This window comes from Chiloscyllium plagiosum, chromosome 12, assembly GCF_004010195.1.
Source record: "Chiloscyllium plagiosum isolate BGI_BamShark_2017 chromosome 12, ASM401019v2, whole genome shotgun sequence".
NCBI lineage: Eukaryota > Metazoa > Chordata > Chondrichthyes > Orectolobiformes > Hemiscylliidae > Chiloscyllium > Chiloscyllium plagiosum.
In genome coordinates, this window is record NC_057721.1 from 63,077,185 (window position 1) to 63,094,609 (window position 17,425).

The window sequence follows — 17,425 nt, forward strand, 5'->3', positions numbered from 1 at the left end:
TGCAGTCCTTGTTTTTACCTACCATATCATCATGATAGGCGATCAATCCTGGTTCAAATAAGAGTGCAAGAGGGCAATCCATGAGCAACACAAACGTTGGCTGAAGGAGACAGACACAGACAGACACAGACAGTTATGAATAGCAGTGGACAATTGAACTCACTGGGAATGGGGCTTCCTCATTGGCATTAATTGTGTTGGAAATGCTTCAGCCTTATCCACAATGTTCACTTCAAAACGCTGAGTTAATAACCCTGCTCCACCTCCTCCTGACTTTCCAACATCACAAATGCCAGTCTGCAGCCAAATTCAATTCACTCCATGTGACATCAAAAACTGACTGAAGGCGGAGACAATGCAAAAAGGTCATGTATCTTGAAAATATTCTGGCTGTGGTATTAAACATTTGTGTCCTCCTAAACAAGCCACCCCTACCTCAAGCAATCCATGGCTGTTACAATACTGGCACCCACCCAGTAATGTGGACAATTGCCCAGTTATATCCTGCCCTCAAAAACATATAGGAAAAATTCAACATAGCTAATTACCACCCCATAGGACTACTCCTGATCAATTAGATGGAAGGGGTCATTGGCAGTGCAGTCAAGTGGCATCTGCAGAGCAGTAACCTGTTCACTGACATCAAAGAGCTCTACTGAAATGGTGTGGAAATTGGGGGGCAAAAAAGAAAATCAATCATTGTTTGGAATCATAGCTGGCACATAGGAAGATAGTTGTGGTTGTTGGAGGTCAATCATCTCTGCTCGAGGATATCTCTACAAGAATTCCTCAGGGTAGTGTCCTCAGCTCAACTATCTTCATCTGCTTTAAAATGTCTTCATTTGATCACAAGATCAACAATGAAGAAGTTTGCTGTGACTGCGTTCATGATGTAGAGTTGCCGGTGTTGGATCGAGGTGGACAAGGTCAGAAGTCACACAATACCGAGTTATAGTCCAATAGATTTATTTGAAATCATTTGATTTTATTTGATTTCAAATAAACCTGTTGGACTATAACCTGATGTTGTGTGATTTCTGACCTTGCATAACATTCGGCATCATTCTTGACTTGTAGGACTATGTAGTAGTCCACATCCAAATACAGCAAGACCTAGAGAAAATCCAGGGTTTTGCGGGCAAGTCGCAAGTGACATTCGAGCTACACAATACCAAAGCAATAGCCGTCTCCAACTAGAGAGAATCTAACTATTTCTCCTTACTTTTGCTAACTTCCCCACTAACATTGTGGGGGCTACAACTGACCAGAACTGAACTAAACTAGCCATGTAAATACAGTGGTTACAAATATAGATCAGAGGTTAAAAACTCAGCAAGGAATTCTCCTCCCATTTCCCCAGTACCTGTCCACCTTGTCCTCAAGGCACAAGTAGAGTGTGATAGATTTCTCCCCATTTGGATTTCAAATCCAATCCAAGCCTCGAATACCACACATGTTGCCCTTGCAACTCCCATAGATCAAAAGCTTGGATACACTGTTAAATCAACATCCCATTATGCTGAAAACAAATTCTAATAATTCAAAATAAAGTATGTTTCAGGGCTCTTGCCAAGTTCCTTCTCTCAAAACATCAAAAAGAAAGTTAAATAATCAATCATTCTTCTCATGTGCTGTTTTGCAATTGGCGTTTTGTGCCAACTTACGACTACATTTATTCCCCTATAAAGCGACTGCACTTTTTAAAGCAAGAAAAAAGTTGAGCTTCTTCATACATTGACATGAGCAAATGGTGCTATCAAAATGGCAGCTCTTTCAAACAGCATCAACAGAAGATGAACTCAAAATTCTTCTTGGCAACTCAAGAAGAAAAAGTCAATTCAGGATAGGAATATCACAGAGTGAATGTTACAGAGTAGGGAAAAGATTGTCAATTTGTATTCAGTGAGCACAATGTTTATTAAAAGTATGAGGTATTTAAGAGTTTTATTTTCAAATAGAAAGTATGTAAAACCTGGGATTTTATTTTGGCGAAATTTGGTGGAATATATAACAGCATCGCTCATGATTGAAGGGATTTAAATAAGTGCATAACTTGTTTTTAAAAAGGAAAGACAGCTGTCCCTGGGAATAAGAGGCCATTAGCCTCCTGTACCAGGACAGGAATCACACACGTGGATTATTTTGGTATCGTCATTTGAAGTGAAAAAGAACCTTGCAAAAAGCACACACAATGAGAATGGAGAGCATTAACTTATCCAAGATGCGGTCACTTTAAAACTAACAGACTGCGTTGCCTCCATTCTGAACGGCTGTTTACTATGAGGTAATCCTTTCCAACAATCACTTGATACAAATTATGTTCAGCAGATGTCTGTGCCAAGGCTCCCACACTCCCAAGTGTGGCAAAGCTCAGTTGAGACACCATGCAATGGACCAACCCATCCACCAAAACTTGAAAAGACTTCAAAACGTGACAAACCTAAGCGCTCAAGGCTGGAATGATCTCTCCTGACCAAAAGCATGAACAGCATTGGCTGCACTGACAAATGTAAGATGGTAATCACAGAAGGGTAGGTCATTTGTTACATATGAGCAGGGATTGGCCTCAGATCTGCTCCTGTCTCATAATATTCTTAAAGACCTCAAATGGGTTCCTGGCTTAGATTTTTCTAAAAATACAAGTCAATCTCTTGTTTAAAAAAAAAACTCAATGAATATTTAAGCAGGTTTAGGGCATGATAAATAACTTTAAAAAAGTAACACCACTCCTCAGTGCCGACACGCCTTTCCAACTTAACCGGTTCTTGATGCTACATCACAAGAGCAAATTACACCAGCAATTCCTTGCCAGTGGGAAGAGAAATTCACAAATGCTTCTGCAGGCATCCCAAAGCAATAAAAACAATGAGCTGGACAGTAACCCGATGAAAGTAAGCAATAACTCTATTGCTTACTCCCAATAGAGTTCCCAATGAGCAATTTTGTTCCAATTACTTCCATGCCGTCTGTCATATGCACAATTATTTTGCTATGAACAGAAGGAAAATTCATCCACAAACTGCAGGAGCAGACCTGCTCCTACCACATCAACGTGCTCAAAGTGGAAACCCCTTGACCCCCCAAGTGGTAACCAACCATTAGAAAAAAAAAATAGAATTAACGTGTGGCAATTATAAGCCTGGGGCAGCAAAACTCAATATACAAAAACAAAAGGTGCTGGAAATCTGAAAACAAGGGGAGAAAATATTAGAAAGACTCAGCAAAATCTGTGGACAGAGGAAGAGTTAATTTTTCAAGGGACCTTTCATCCGAATTTCTGAATCCATTTGAAACATGAACTGACTCTCTCTCCATAGGTGCAGCTAGACCTATACAATGTTCCCAGCATTAAATTTTAAAATAGAAGATTAATATTTCATAGCCATTTTCAATCATGATTGCTTGCAATAGCAGAAGCTAATCCTCTGGCCCACATCCAAAAGGGGGGCATGCTTGCATGATATAGGTGAATGCACCCACCCCTTCGATCCATCATCACTTTTCAAAGAGGACAACAGAAGTAAATATGGGAATTTTCATGGCAGATAGAGGTGGAAGTTTAAAACATAACAATAAAAACCTTACAGAAAAAAATCAAATATCATACTGCATAGCAACACTGCTTTGAAAATGTAATAACTGTATAGATAAAATGTAAGGTAAGAAACAGTTTCACCAAGTTGTTAGCAGATATACTAAGGAAAAATACATGAATTACATGCAAGTACAATGCAAACTGAGAATGTTAGTTTCAACAGAAAATGCTGGAGAAACTCAGGTCTGGCAGCATCTATGGAGAGAGAAACAGAGTTAATTTTGAGTCCAATATGACTCTTTAGAACTTTTCCTGATTTCTGAAGAATCAGAGAGACTTAAAATGTTAACCATTTCTCTCTCTCCAAAAGACGTTGACTGATTGGAGTTTCTCCAGCATTTTCTGTTTTATTTCAGATTTTCAGCATCTGCAATATGTTGCTTTAACTTGTTATTCTCAGTGATTGGTTTTAAATTAGATCTGACAGTGAAAGATTTTGCCATTATTATCTGTTCATAAAACATGGGCATCAACAGCAAGTTTGTCTATCTTAGACAGTTCTTCAGGCAGTGGTACAGCTCAGCTCAGGTGCTGTAGATACACTCTCAGAAGTTGGGGAAATTCAGTCATGGCAAAATTGGAACCTTACAGGGAATTAGTGATGTTCTTTGTTGGAGATAGTCATTGCCTGGTTTACAAATGCACCTTGCCACATAGCAGCCCAAACACGAACATTTGCTGCAAGTGGACAGGTACGGCTTTGTTTTGTTCCCCTGAAAATGAACAATTGGGAAGCAATAATGCAAGCAGCAACATGGATCCACACTGCTGATCCTATGATGGAAGGAAGGTGGTTCAATGATAATTGGGTTAGGGGACTACCCAGAGGAATTCCTTCAGTGATATCCTGGTGCTGAGGTGACCTTTCCGTTCCTAAAATTGTCTGTGTATCTCTCGGTCTCTGTGTGTATTTATTGTCAGTCCCCTAGATGCCCTCAAGGAGGTGGTGACAAGCTGACTTCTTGAACTGCTACAGCTCATGTGCAGTTGGTAGATCCATCATGCCATTGAAGAGGGAATTTGATCCAACGATCACCAAGTGATCTCCAAAAGCCAATGACTCCAACTGATAAGGCTTCAGACTTGAATTCTCACTAACCAAATGATTGCCATACTGGAGGCCATATTCCATTAAATGCTACTTTCATGTCAAGGGGGAGTCTCAGTCAGTCTCATCTAAAGAATTTGGCTCTTTTGTCTATGTTTGGACCAAGGCTGGAATGAAGTCCAGAATCAAATTGCTCTGGCAGGACCCAAACCCATCTCATGGGAGCCTACTGAATTGAAGAATAAATTAAAATATGGTGATAATGCACCACAACACAATAGAGGATGCCATCAGGTGAAGATGGGACTTCACCACGATAACACTGTGCTCTGTTCAAAGCTGTCAAGGATACATACATCAAAGAAAAGTAAACAGGAGAGGATGGATTCACGCATATTTTCATTTTAACATCGGCCACAGTTTCAGTCTAAGAGCTATGTCCTTCAGGACCCAGCCAGTTCGATCAGTAGTGGTGTTACCAGGTCACTCTTGATGATGGACCTTCAAACCCCCACCCAAAGTACATTTTGTGCTCACTAAACCTCTAAGTGACGTTCAATGTTGAGGAGTACTGATGGTAATCAGTAGTGGGATTCTTTGTCTATGTTTGATCTGATGTAGAGGACTCTGGGATTACTCTTACTCAAAAGAGTCACCATTTTGAAGCAAACTACCCTGCTGCTAGAACACAGCATACCTAGAAATGGTTACAGAGATGTCTTGGACATGGGCTACTTGATAAGAATGACAAGATCAGGCTATTGCTTGACCAATCGATGAGACTGGTGTCCCAATTTCTGAAATGTTAGTGTCATGGCCAAAGGATTTGATGAAAGATCTGAAATAAAATTACATTTTCTTTGCGTTTAAATTCTGTTCCTATAAATCTTGGTGGACTCAAAAAAATATTGCCAAGAATAATCACATAATTCTATTTCCAAAAACCTCTGAACCGCTAGACATTCCAGCTAGAACTGTCAAAGTGCAGGCAGATTATTTACTTCCAAGCAGATCTGGAAAAAGGAAAGCCTCAAAATCCATTCTGCTGAAGTGGCCACAAAGAGTTTAGTAATGGAAACTCTGAGGGAGATTAGCTCACAAAGATGGGCCCTGAATATTAAAATGCCTGTTATTATCACATGGCGGAAATCTGACCTTATTGAATTGCTTTATGAAATTTTAGGATTCTAAGTCAGTTGCTCTTTGACCTCCAAACAGAGAGAGCAGGACTCCAGATTGAGAGGCTGCCTGCCTCAGATCCTCCATCTTTGTTTCCAAGATAGCAGCTGGAAAGAAATTGACACTTGGCCTGCAAGGAGGCAAAATACTGGACATAACTCACCCAGGAAACTAGCACTGGACAGACCAAGTAAAATGGCAGATTTCCTCCCTTAGAAGGATATTTATCAACCAAGTGTGTTTTTATCACAATATCTATCTGATAGTTAATAGCCACCTTTAAATGAGACAAACATTTTAGACCAGATTTACATTGGTATTGGGATTCCATAAAAACATTTTCCTAACATTTACTATGGAGCACGAGATTTCATTAACAGCTATTACAGCAACAGTTAAACTTTGAAAGTTCTAGCATTTGAAAACAAAGGGAAGAATGACAAAAAACACTGAGGTCATGATGCCCTTTGAACTCATTTTACCAATTTATCTGCCACGACGTAGTCTATTATTATGAGTTTTAGTTTCAAAAGTAAATATTTGTTCTTAGGAAGAATGGTCAACTAACTCTCAGATAAAGGTGAACAAGGGGTCAACTAACTGACCCATTGACTGAAAAACATTCATACAATTGATTGACAGACCATGAGTTGCCTGTCTCTGGAAATATGATATAACACCAATTGCTCAGGCACAGAGAGGAGTCTCCATTGAGTGTTCCTCAGAGAGCTGTCTTCTCCCAAAAAAAGATGGGCCAGAAAAGAAGGGGAGGAAAACCCAAGGAAGAGTTCCCTGCACCCTTGGCTAGAGAGCAGGATGCTGCTTCCACAACTTTAATGAGACCAATACATTCAGTCTAACGGCTGGTTTGTTCTCTGGTATCAGTTAACCATTCCCAGTTTATGGTTTCTTTGTCTAACTGAAGAACGCATCATATCAAGTGCTGCTTCTTAAATTCAGAAAACATTTACAAATACCTGTCTGCCTATGAGAGAGAACTGATCATGAATCCACCAAAGTCACCACTTATTAAACTTACCCAGAGGCTATGGTGAGATTTAAACCCATGCCTATGGAGCATTAGTTCAGGCCTCTGAATTCCTGGCATTACCACAATGTTAACCATTGTGGCATGCTTCTCAAAAAGCAGTGCAATTCCCAAGAGAAATAAATTGAGAAAAAATAAAAATACTATTTTATGTGCAATGCAAGTACCTAAGATAATCAAAGTAACCTAAGCAATGTACAAAAACAATTTATATAAAACTTGGAGGCAAAAGGAGGGCTGGGTTTGGAGTATCATATGTTAATGCCAAACCGGAGAATGGTGTATCCAAGATGCAGCCTACCAACTCAGTAACAAATCAGAGCACAATTCGGCTGTTCAACTCCTCGAGCCTGACCCTTGAAAGACATCAGTGTGACGCAGCTGGCTTCTCTAACGTAAGCCAGGGGAAACGAGGAAAGGCTTTATACCAAGCACCGAAGTGTAAATGACAATGCAAATAGAAATGACTGCAAATACTCAGCACATCTGACAACATCAGTGGAGGGAGAAACATTGTGACACAATGATAGTTAGAGGGACAGGTAGTTTTGAGGAAGCAGGGAGGCCGCAGAAGGGCTTGGATGGGCTATAAGAATGAGCAAAGAACTACCTCATAGAATACAATGTGGGAAAGTGAGAAGTTATGAATTTGGGAGGAAGAATAGAGGAGTACTATTTTCTAAATGGGCAGAGGATTTGGAAATCTGAAGCACAGATAGACATGGCAGTCCTAGTTCAGGATTCCTCTGAAGGGTTAACCCGCAGGTTCAGTTGGCAGTTAGGAAGACAAATGCATTAATTTCAAGATGGCTGGAATGCAAGAGCAGGGGTGTACATTTGGAACATTGAGAGCAGTTTGGGACCCGTATCAAAGGAAGGATGACCTTGAAGGAGGTTCACAAGAATGATCCCAGGCCTTATGAGAAGTGGTTCAGGACTTTGGGTTTGTACTTCATAGAGTTTAGAAGAATTGGGTGGGGTGGTAGTGGTGGTGGATCTTATTGAAATTTACAGAATACTGAGTGGCATGGAGAAGATATTCCACTAGAAGGAGAAACCAGGCCCTGCGGACCCAGCCTCTCAGTGAAGGGATGATCCTCTAGAATTGAGATAAAGGAGGAATTTCTTCAGCCAGAGGGTGGTTAGTCTGTGGAATTCATTGCTGCAGGGGATCATGGAGGCCAAATTATTGAGTGCATTTAAGACAGAGGTAGGCTCTTGCTTACTAAGGGGATCAAGGGCTATAGAGAGAAAGCAGGAACACAAGGTTTGGAAACACATCAGCCATGATCGAATGGCTGAGCAGTCCCAATGGGCTGAATGGCCTAATTCTGCTCCTATATCTATGGTCTTCTGCATCCAATACGACTTGTCTGACTTGTTAAAGATAAGCTGTACTTGACAAACAATAAGAAGAATTATGAAAATGTTTCTAAAATGTCAGCAAGTTAGAAATGAAAATGCATTTGATGCAGAAATCTCAATAGATTGACAAACAAAAGACAGGTTGAGCAGAATTAATGTTTTAACCATCTAACGGGGGAATTGAAAACACTCAACTTTGTAGCCTAACTAGATCAGCAAAGGCAGTTGTGAATTATCTTGGTTTTGGAAAACATACCGTTTTCGTTCACTCACTGAAGAGTTGACAAAAGGTAGGGAAATGTTTTACAAAAAAAGTAAATAAATGTGCCTCCCTTCCCCACCACAACATCTCACATTTAAATTTTGACTTCAAAACTCAGCAGCTGCTTTGCAGTTTTAATTTGCATTTCTATTGGTCTTTTCAAGGATACACACTCTACCATCCTTGGTAGAACAGTAACCAATTTGCAGGGTGACTTTAGATAAGCGAAGTGCATTTTCAGCACTTTGCCTTCAAAAACAGAACAATGGGTTCGGTAACATTGAGTTAAGACAAACTTGATTTTTTAGCATTTTGATCTATTCTTCACAAGTATCGCTGATAAAGCCAGCATATCTTATCAGTCCCTAACTGCCCTTGAAATGAGTGCCTGGCTGGGCCATTTCAGAGGGCAGTTAACAATGCATCCACATTGCAATGTAATTGGAGATTCATGTCGGTCAGACCAGCTAATGACAGCAGTAAAGAAGGTTACCAAATCATTTGGGTCAATGGGCTGAGTGGCAGATGGAGTTTAATTTCGATAAATGTATTGCCTTTTGGCAAAACAAACAAAGGCAGGACTTATACAATTAATGGTAAGATCCTGAGTAATGTTGTAGAACATACGGACCTGGGGGTTCAGGTGCATAATTCTTTGAAATTTGCATCACAGATTAACAGGGTGGTTAAGGCAGCAATTAGCAAGCTTGTTTGTATTGCTCAGACCTCTGAGTATACGAGTTGGGACATCATGTTGAGGACATTGATGAGGCCTGTTCTGGAGTATTGGGTCCAGTTCTAGTCATCGTGTTATAGGAAAGATATTATCAAATTGGAGTCAGTTCACAAAAGGCTAACCATGATGCTGCTGGGAATGGAGGGTTTGCATTATAAAAGGTCGGCTGGATAGGCTGGGTTTTTTTTCTCCCACTGGAGCATAGGAGGTGGAGGGTGACCCTAGAAAGGTTGATAAAATCATGAGAGACATAGTTAAGGTCTTTTCACTAAGGTTAGGGGGGGAATTCAAAACTATTTTTCAGGTGTGAGGAGAAAAGGTTCAAAAAAAAAGACAAGGACAACTTTTCTGTTTTTACACAGAGATTGGTTTGTGAGCGGAATGAACTGCCAGAGGAAGTGGTGGATGCAGGTACTGTTGAAACATTTAAAAAGACATTTGGATAATTCCTTGCTTATAAAGCCATTACTACTTTCAATATTATGAGCAAATTATCTAGGCTGACACATACATATTCCACTGAAGGAGTACTGCACTATCAGCTAGGCCATTTCCTCAGATATAACATTAAACCAAAGAGCAGTCTATCCTTTCAGGTGAAGATGAAACCACTATTTTCAGAAGAGCAGCACGTTCTGTCCAATATTTTATCTCAACAAATATCACTTCTGAAAATAATTCTTTTCACTTGCTGTGCTCAATTTAGTTGCTATGTTTTCCATAAAATAATTGTGACTAATTTCCAAAGTATATAATTGATTTATAAAAGCACTTGGGAGGAATCTGAAGGCCATTAATGGGGCAAGATGCTACCATGTCTTTGTTTTAAGATAGATCTTTAACTGGAATTTTAAAATCTAACAGCCACTAGCTCACCTTCCAAATTTGTCCTAAGCTAAAGATGAGCTTTCCCCTCACCAACACAATGACCCACCTAAAATGTATAGCTCACCACTGGCGTGGAACCCACAAGGACAATTCACATTCCATCACTCGACAGTGCACCCAGTTAGATATATTAACTCTTTATCCCCTTTCAGAGTAAACTCCATGAAATCCAGCTACAAAAAAAATCCAATTGGACATTTGTAAGTTAGAATCAGATGTATGACATACAAATTTGAAAAGTGTGGTGCTGGAAAAGCACAGCCAGTCAAGCAGAGTCCAAGGAGCAGGAGAGTTGACGTTGAGCATAAGCTTATCAGGAATGCGATTCCTCATTCCTTATGAAGAGTTAATGCTCAAAATGTCAACTCTCCTGCTCCTTGGACACTGCCTGACTGGCTGTGGTTTTCCAGCACCACACTTTTAGACTCTGATCTCCAGCATCTGCAGTCCTCACTTTCTCCTAGTTATATGACATACATATACAATCAAAATTTGGCCCCTTCAGCCTGCTCTGCCAATCAAGATCAGGGCTGATCGTTTGCACTTCAAACGCCACTTACCTCAGATTCCCTTCCCTACAGAAAGCTTTAAAAGGCTTTCAACGATCCACCTTCCACTATGTTAGAGGGTTCCAAAGTTGCACAATCCTCCCAGACAAGACAATGCTCGTCTCTCCTAAATGTACGACACCTAATTTTAAGCATCCCCGAGTTCTGGAATCATCCACAAGAGGCAACATCCTTTCCACATAGACTTGATCAAGGCCTTTCAAGTTCTCCATTTCAAACAAGTCACCCGTCACTCTTTTAAACTCCATTGGAAACAATTCCAACCTTTCTCACTGAGACAACCTGCCTTTGCTATTCCCTGCTGAACTTGAATGTTAGCTTTCTATGATTTCAGCACAAGGATTCTCAACTCCTTTCTCACCCAGCATTCCAAATTCCTCCCCCAACATCCCCTCCACCACCATATAAATGCTGCCTCCTCCACATTTCACCAGCTCTGACTAAGAGTCATCCAGACTCCAAATGTTAGATTTTTTTTCCCTGGATACTGCCTGACCCACTGATCTCCAACATTTGTTTTCGATTTCCAATGCAGTACATAGGTAAAATATTCTCTCTTATGGAGAGCAAAACCATTGGTATTTTGACAGTCGACCAGTGGAAATTCTTATTTTGAATCAGTTTATAAATCAAATTTTGTACAAACAATAATTAAATGTGGAACTAACTTGGCACTGAAATGGACTTTTATTATAGATTTTCTACCTGCTAAAAGGGAAAGCAATAGAGAGTTAACAAATGCAAGGATTTGGATTTAAATGCTGTACTCATTGCTCCTAAGCTTATAATTCTTGTCCATCTCCTTTTTCTAACATGCATTCATAGCAATTTCACTTCATTGTAATTGGGTTGCCTCATTTTTCCTTCAACAGTTTGTGGATACACATCATTTTGAATTTTTTTCATTTATTGTAAAACATCTCAAAATTTAACTATAGTAACCATGTCAAAATAAATGTTTAAAACATTGAGTCAAATCAAATGTATGCTTCTCATTTTAAAATGATAATCCAAACCATATTTTAGTATTGCAAAAACAAAAGCTAAAAGTCTTAAACACAGACTAGTCTGGTATATCTATGCTTTATGCTAAATTTGTTTTTGCGATTAAGAGGTTTACTTCAGCAGCTGCACAGAAGGAAATATTTTGTCTATAGCGGTTAAGTGTTGTTTTTAAAAAAATACAAAAATCTGCAGAGAGATGTTAGGCCCAAACATAATGCATTTTTCCTTTACTGGTGATCATACACTGTTTTACATATAACAAACGTCAGTAAAAATAAATCTGTTTGGAACATATGCACCATTGCATTAATTCTAGAGCACTCCTTGTGTCTTAGAGCACGTTACAAGTTGCTGTAAACACTGGTCAAGTCAGAGAGGATGAAAGAGATCATGAAAGGCAAAGACGAAATCAAAAGCATTGCTGATTTGAGGGTTCGAAAGGAATGGGAAAATGTTCAGCAATTCAAAGTGGGTGAGAGCGATTTAAAATGCAGGTAGTAAGGGGTGCAAAGTAGGTAGAGCACAAGCAAGACTGGAAGACACCTGCAGGTACAGACAGATGAAGAAGATGAAAACCTACAAGGGAAGGCAACAGAGGGAACCCAAAGTAAAGTCAACCCATTGTGGGAATTCAAGTAGACCTTGTTAAAGAGAGGAATGATGGGAACAAGAGATATCAAACTGCTCAATAGGGACAATGCCCTCACCACTTTCAGTTCAGTTTTTAAAACAATGAAAGGAACAGTGAGCATCAACAGTACAAATATATTGCAAGATAAACAAAACACCAAAAATAAAAGTTAGAGATGCTCATTTAGATTTAGATTAGATTACTTTAGATTAGATTACTTTACAGTGTGGAAACAGGCCCTTCGGCCCAACAAGTCCACACCGACCCGCCGAAGCGCAAACCACCCATACCCCTACATTTACCCCTTACCTAACACTATGGGCAATTTAGCATGGCCAATTCACCTGACCTGCACATCTTTGGACTGTGGGAGGAAACCGGAGCACCCGGAGGAAACCCACGCAGACACTGGGAGAATGTGCAAACTCCACACAGTCAGTCGCCTGAGGCGGGAATTGAACCCGGGTCTCTGGCGCTGTGAGGCAGCAGTGCTAACCACTGTGCCACCGTGCCGCCCACCCCAAATTTACATCACAAATTAGCTTAGTTACATTTGAAGACAGACCAATCATGCTAAACAATGTTTAATAAGCCAGAATGAGCAGTGGAACTTGAGTCGTCACCAAACTGTCAATTGCCAATGATGGCACTAATCTACTACCTCAGTGTTAAAGTGATGACTATTTGTTCCCCAGTTTGGTGCCTGCAGTTTAATGTGTATTTCCTATACACTAGCAGCAACTCCTGCAGTTCTGCTTTTTAATAATACTGAAGATAATAAGGGATTAGTGCAGTCACAGATGGACCAGACACTGCCTGGAGGAAGAACACTTATTTGAGATTTGGGTTGATACTTCACCCCAAATTTACATCACAAATTAGCTTAGTTACATTTGAAGACAGACCAATCATGCTTAACAATGTTCAGCCAAAACCATGCAACCTTGATGTTGCAGCATGGAATCCAAAATCATTAACCAAGACAAACAACTTTTATGTATGTAATGTAATCAAAACAATACACCTTCCTGATGCTTTTCACAGAACCATTATTAGACCATACATTCAACAACTCACATTAACAAATATTAAGTCAGTTCACAAAAACTTGGACAAGGGGGTAGTTTTTAAAAGAGAATCTTAAAAGGGGATGAGAACAAGCCAGACAGGCTTCTGGGTAGAATTCCAGGACTTAGGCCCTCATTGAAGTACAGATGTCACCAGAGAAATTAAAATTGAGAATTTTGAAGAGACAATATTTGAAGGAATGCAGGTATCTGGGGAGGGCTATTGGTCTGGAGATGAGAAATAGGGCATAAAAGGTAATGTTTAAGTTTGAAATGAAAGATGATAATTTTAACCCATTATCAAAGATTTTTTGTTTTCAAAAAACACATATTTGATTTTAACAATGCCTTTTAAATAAATTTAAAAATTCAAAAAAAATTGTTTTATAGCCATAAACTGTTGGAGGAGACGAGCTAATTAAAATGAAGTGAAATCGACCTTCGGGGATAGATAGTTCCTCTCAATTAACTGGCTTAAACCCATAATAAAAATTCCAAAAATGGTGAGAAAACAGACTAGTACAAATGAAACTGCCCACAACACAACATTGACCAGTACTCCACAATATTGGAACATGCTGAAAACAGATAAATAACATCTCAAGCGACCATTCAAAATGCAGTTTTATATTATTCGTGAAAAAGGAACAAAGTGAAACAACATGAGGCATTTACATATAATAAGTGTTAGGGGGGGGGGGGTAAAGGCAACGACAAAAAAAATGAAAATAGAAAAGGGGTGAGGTGGGGAAAAAATTATATTCTAAGTTGCAGAAAATAAAACTAACGTCATACTACACTTGGAACTAAAGCATTGCAAATAAATAGGATGGGGCTGAAACAAATTGCACGGGCTAAAACATTTGTGGAGTTTGTCGACAGATGTTAAAGTGAAAAAAGCAGCCTGATAAAAACCATTCAGATCCTGATTGTACCCTGTGTATCAAGTCGGGAATAATCATTGTCATCACCTCACACTGCGTGCGTGGTATTGAAACAAGTCATCCAACCAGCTGTCCTCTGGGATGCATCGTTTTAAAACAACGTCCAATATTAGTGAAACACAGTAACTGCTTTGTTTGTGCGGATGGTGCAAAGCCAGAGATTAATATTGCAACACCGCCTTTAAAACACAGGGACGGTTCAAGGGCATAAGAAGAAACTGAATCATAATAATAACGCCCCTACACTTCTACCGCCCGATAGGAAAAAAAAGGGGAAATTACTGAAAAAGCGAAGAGAGGAAGATGGACGATAGAAAGAACACGGAAAACAGAGACAGTACTCACCAGCCTGAAAAAGCACAGCACCAGAGGGAAGGCACTATGGTGTTGCTGGGAGTCTGCTAAAGGATTTATTCAGGGGGGGAGAGAGAGAGAGCGCGATGTGTAATTACACCCACTGGGCTGGAGTGTCACTGAATTGTTACAGTGTAACCCACTGAGCGAGCTGACATTTCCGCCTCTGGATGTAGCATTACCCGGGCTGGCCAGGGGGAGACCAGATTGGGGAGGCTGTGTCTCAGAGTTCAGCTCGACTCATCAAGGCGTTCCTCCTGCCCTCTCACAACTCCCTCTCCCTGAAAATATCGTCCGTCCCTCCTTCCCCGGCGTTCTGGGCAGCGCTTCGTCCTCAGCCTGGTTCAGTAGACTGCTCTCACTCCCTGCCACACGCCGAGGTGGCACAGTCCAATCCCAGCTGATCCCAAAGACATCCACCCAGCAGTCTCCCTTCCCTGAGTGAGTCGGTCCTGTGATAAACATCACAGAGATAGCAGGGAGAACGTGCATCTTTTTCCATACGTCTCCAAGGTCTATTTACAGCAGATCACCTTCAATGACAATATTCCTTGCGAAACACTTGTCTGTTTATAATAACTGTAGTAATTGGGTCTCCATCTAATCACTTTACAACTCATTTATTGTTTTTGTGCCTGCGTTTTACTCAGTCCAACCTCTTTTTCTTACACGCTGTTCATCTGTCATTCGTCACAGTTCTGATGATAGGTTGTGTCTGATAAATATGCACTCTTTTCTCTGCCATTACACATGTGATCCGACTAGGATTTTAAATTCAATGCCTGATAGGGATTTAGGCACAGTTTCAATTCTAGCCTTCAGGGACACCCAGTATGCTCTTGGGAATAGGGGAGTTTCAGCTTTTAAAATGATTATATAGTCCAGATGGTGTGAGACCTGGAGGATGTGATGTAAGGTTTGATATTTTTGTATTTAATTATTTTGGATTTTAAACTGGTGGTATATGAGTTTTCATCTCTGTGCATGAGAAGGTTTCATAATTAAACTTGCCAGTCTTTCTGGAGCCACGATTTTCAAACCAGTATGTCTCAGCGCACAGCTGGCTGGGGAGTCAGCCTGGAGTAATCATGTGAATTTATTTGCATTGTGGGTGTCTTTTAATTGGAGAGAGAAAACATCGAAAGGCATTAGCTTGTTTTTGGTTTAGGAGAATTAATTATCGATTGGAAAACTATTTGGACAGTTCACAGAAGACCAATGCGTCAGTTCAGAACAGGCAGGAAATTGATTACCATAGTGTAATCATTTTAGTTTGAAAATTCAATCGCATTCCCATCACTGCATCTTCCACAATGAACATCCTGAGGGTTATCATTGAGCAAAAACTGAACTGGACTAGTCATTATCAATACTGTGGTTCCAAAAGCAGGTTAGAGTCGAGATGAGATTCCCTACAATGTGGAAACAGGCCATTTTACCCAATAAGTGCACACCAACTCTGAAGTGTAACACACCCAGAACCAGTTCCCACTGACTAATGCACCTAACACTATGGGCAATTTAGCATGGCCAATCCATCTGACCTGCTCATCTTTGGATTGTGGAAGGAAACCAGAGCACCCAGAGAAAACCAACACAGACACAGGGAGAATGTGCGAACTCCACACACACAGTCGCTCGAGGTTGCAATCAAACCCAGGTCCCTGCTGCTGTGAGGCTTCAGTGCTAACCACTGAGCCATCAGGCCACCTTAGGACAGAAGTACTGCAGTAAGCGACTCGTCTCCTGACTTCCCAAAGCCTGTCCATCATCTACAAGATGCAAGTCAGGAGTGTGATGGAATACTGCCTGGATGGGTGCAGCTCCAACAACATTCAAGAAGGTTGGCACCACCCAGGACAAAGCAGCCCGCCTGATTGGCACCGCATATGCAAACATTCACTCCCTCCACTACCATTGCTTAGAAGGAGCAATGTGTATTGTTATGAGGATGTGGGTGTACCTTTAAGAGAGTTAAAAGCTAGCAGAACTACCTGACAGCATCAAGTGTTCTCTATAAGGTAACAATGTAACACTTGGTTGAAAGCTAGATTAGTTGGGCTGCCTTCACAACAATATTTTCTATAAGATGCACTGCAGACATTCAGCAAGGCTCCTTAGACAGCACCTTCCAAACCCATAATCACTTCCATTTAGAAGGACAAAAGGCAACAGATTAATGGGGTCACACTATCTGCAAGCCATTCACCATCCTGACTTGGAATCGCCTTTTCTTCACGATCACTGTGGCAAACTCCTTGGAATGGGAGCTCAATTATTAGCACTGCTGTCTCACAGCACCAGGGACCCAGGTTCAATTCCTGCCTCGGGTGACTATGCAGAGCTTGCACATTCTCCCTGCGTCTGCATGGGTTTCCTCTGGGTGCTCCAGTTTCGTTCCACAGTCCAAAACATGCAGGGTAGGCAGGTTGGTCATGATAAATTGCCCATAGTGTTCAGGGATGTGTTGGCTAGGAGTGTAGCCATGAAAAATGCATGGTTATAGGGATAGGGGAAGGATGGGATGCTGTTCGGACAGTCGGTGCAGATTTGATGGGCCGAATGGCCTGCTTCCACATTGTAGAGATTCTATGATTCTAATAACATTGTGGGTTACAGAGTGGGAGCACTGACCAGGGGGCTGCTGGGAAGGTGAGTCACTGATTTTAAAACTTACCTCATGTATAGGCAGGATGCAGACTGAGCAGGAGCAGACAGAGACTGCTGAGTAAGT

At 40.7% G+C, this 17,425-nt stretch overlaps 1 protein-coding gene across 6 annotated transcripts in view; it reads right to left on the reverse strand.

Moving 5' to 3' along the window:
* dop1b (DOP1 leucine zipper like protein B) overlaps positions 1–15,189 on the reverse strand; it is a 139,550-nt gene extending 124,361 nt beyond the window's left edge. For 3 of the 6 annotated variants that reach the window (XM_043701245.1, XM_043701238.1, XM_043701241.1), the window contains exon 1: positions 14,683–15,135. The gene's annotated coding sequence lies outside the window, so the exon portion shown is untranslated. Of the gene's footprint in view, positions 1–14,682 lie in introns of all 6 variants that reach the window. The other 3 variants (XM_043701243.1, XM_043701242.1, XM_043701244.1) reach the window with 3 other exon arrangements.
* Positions 15,190–17,425: the final 2,236 nt, after the last annotated feature.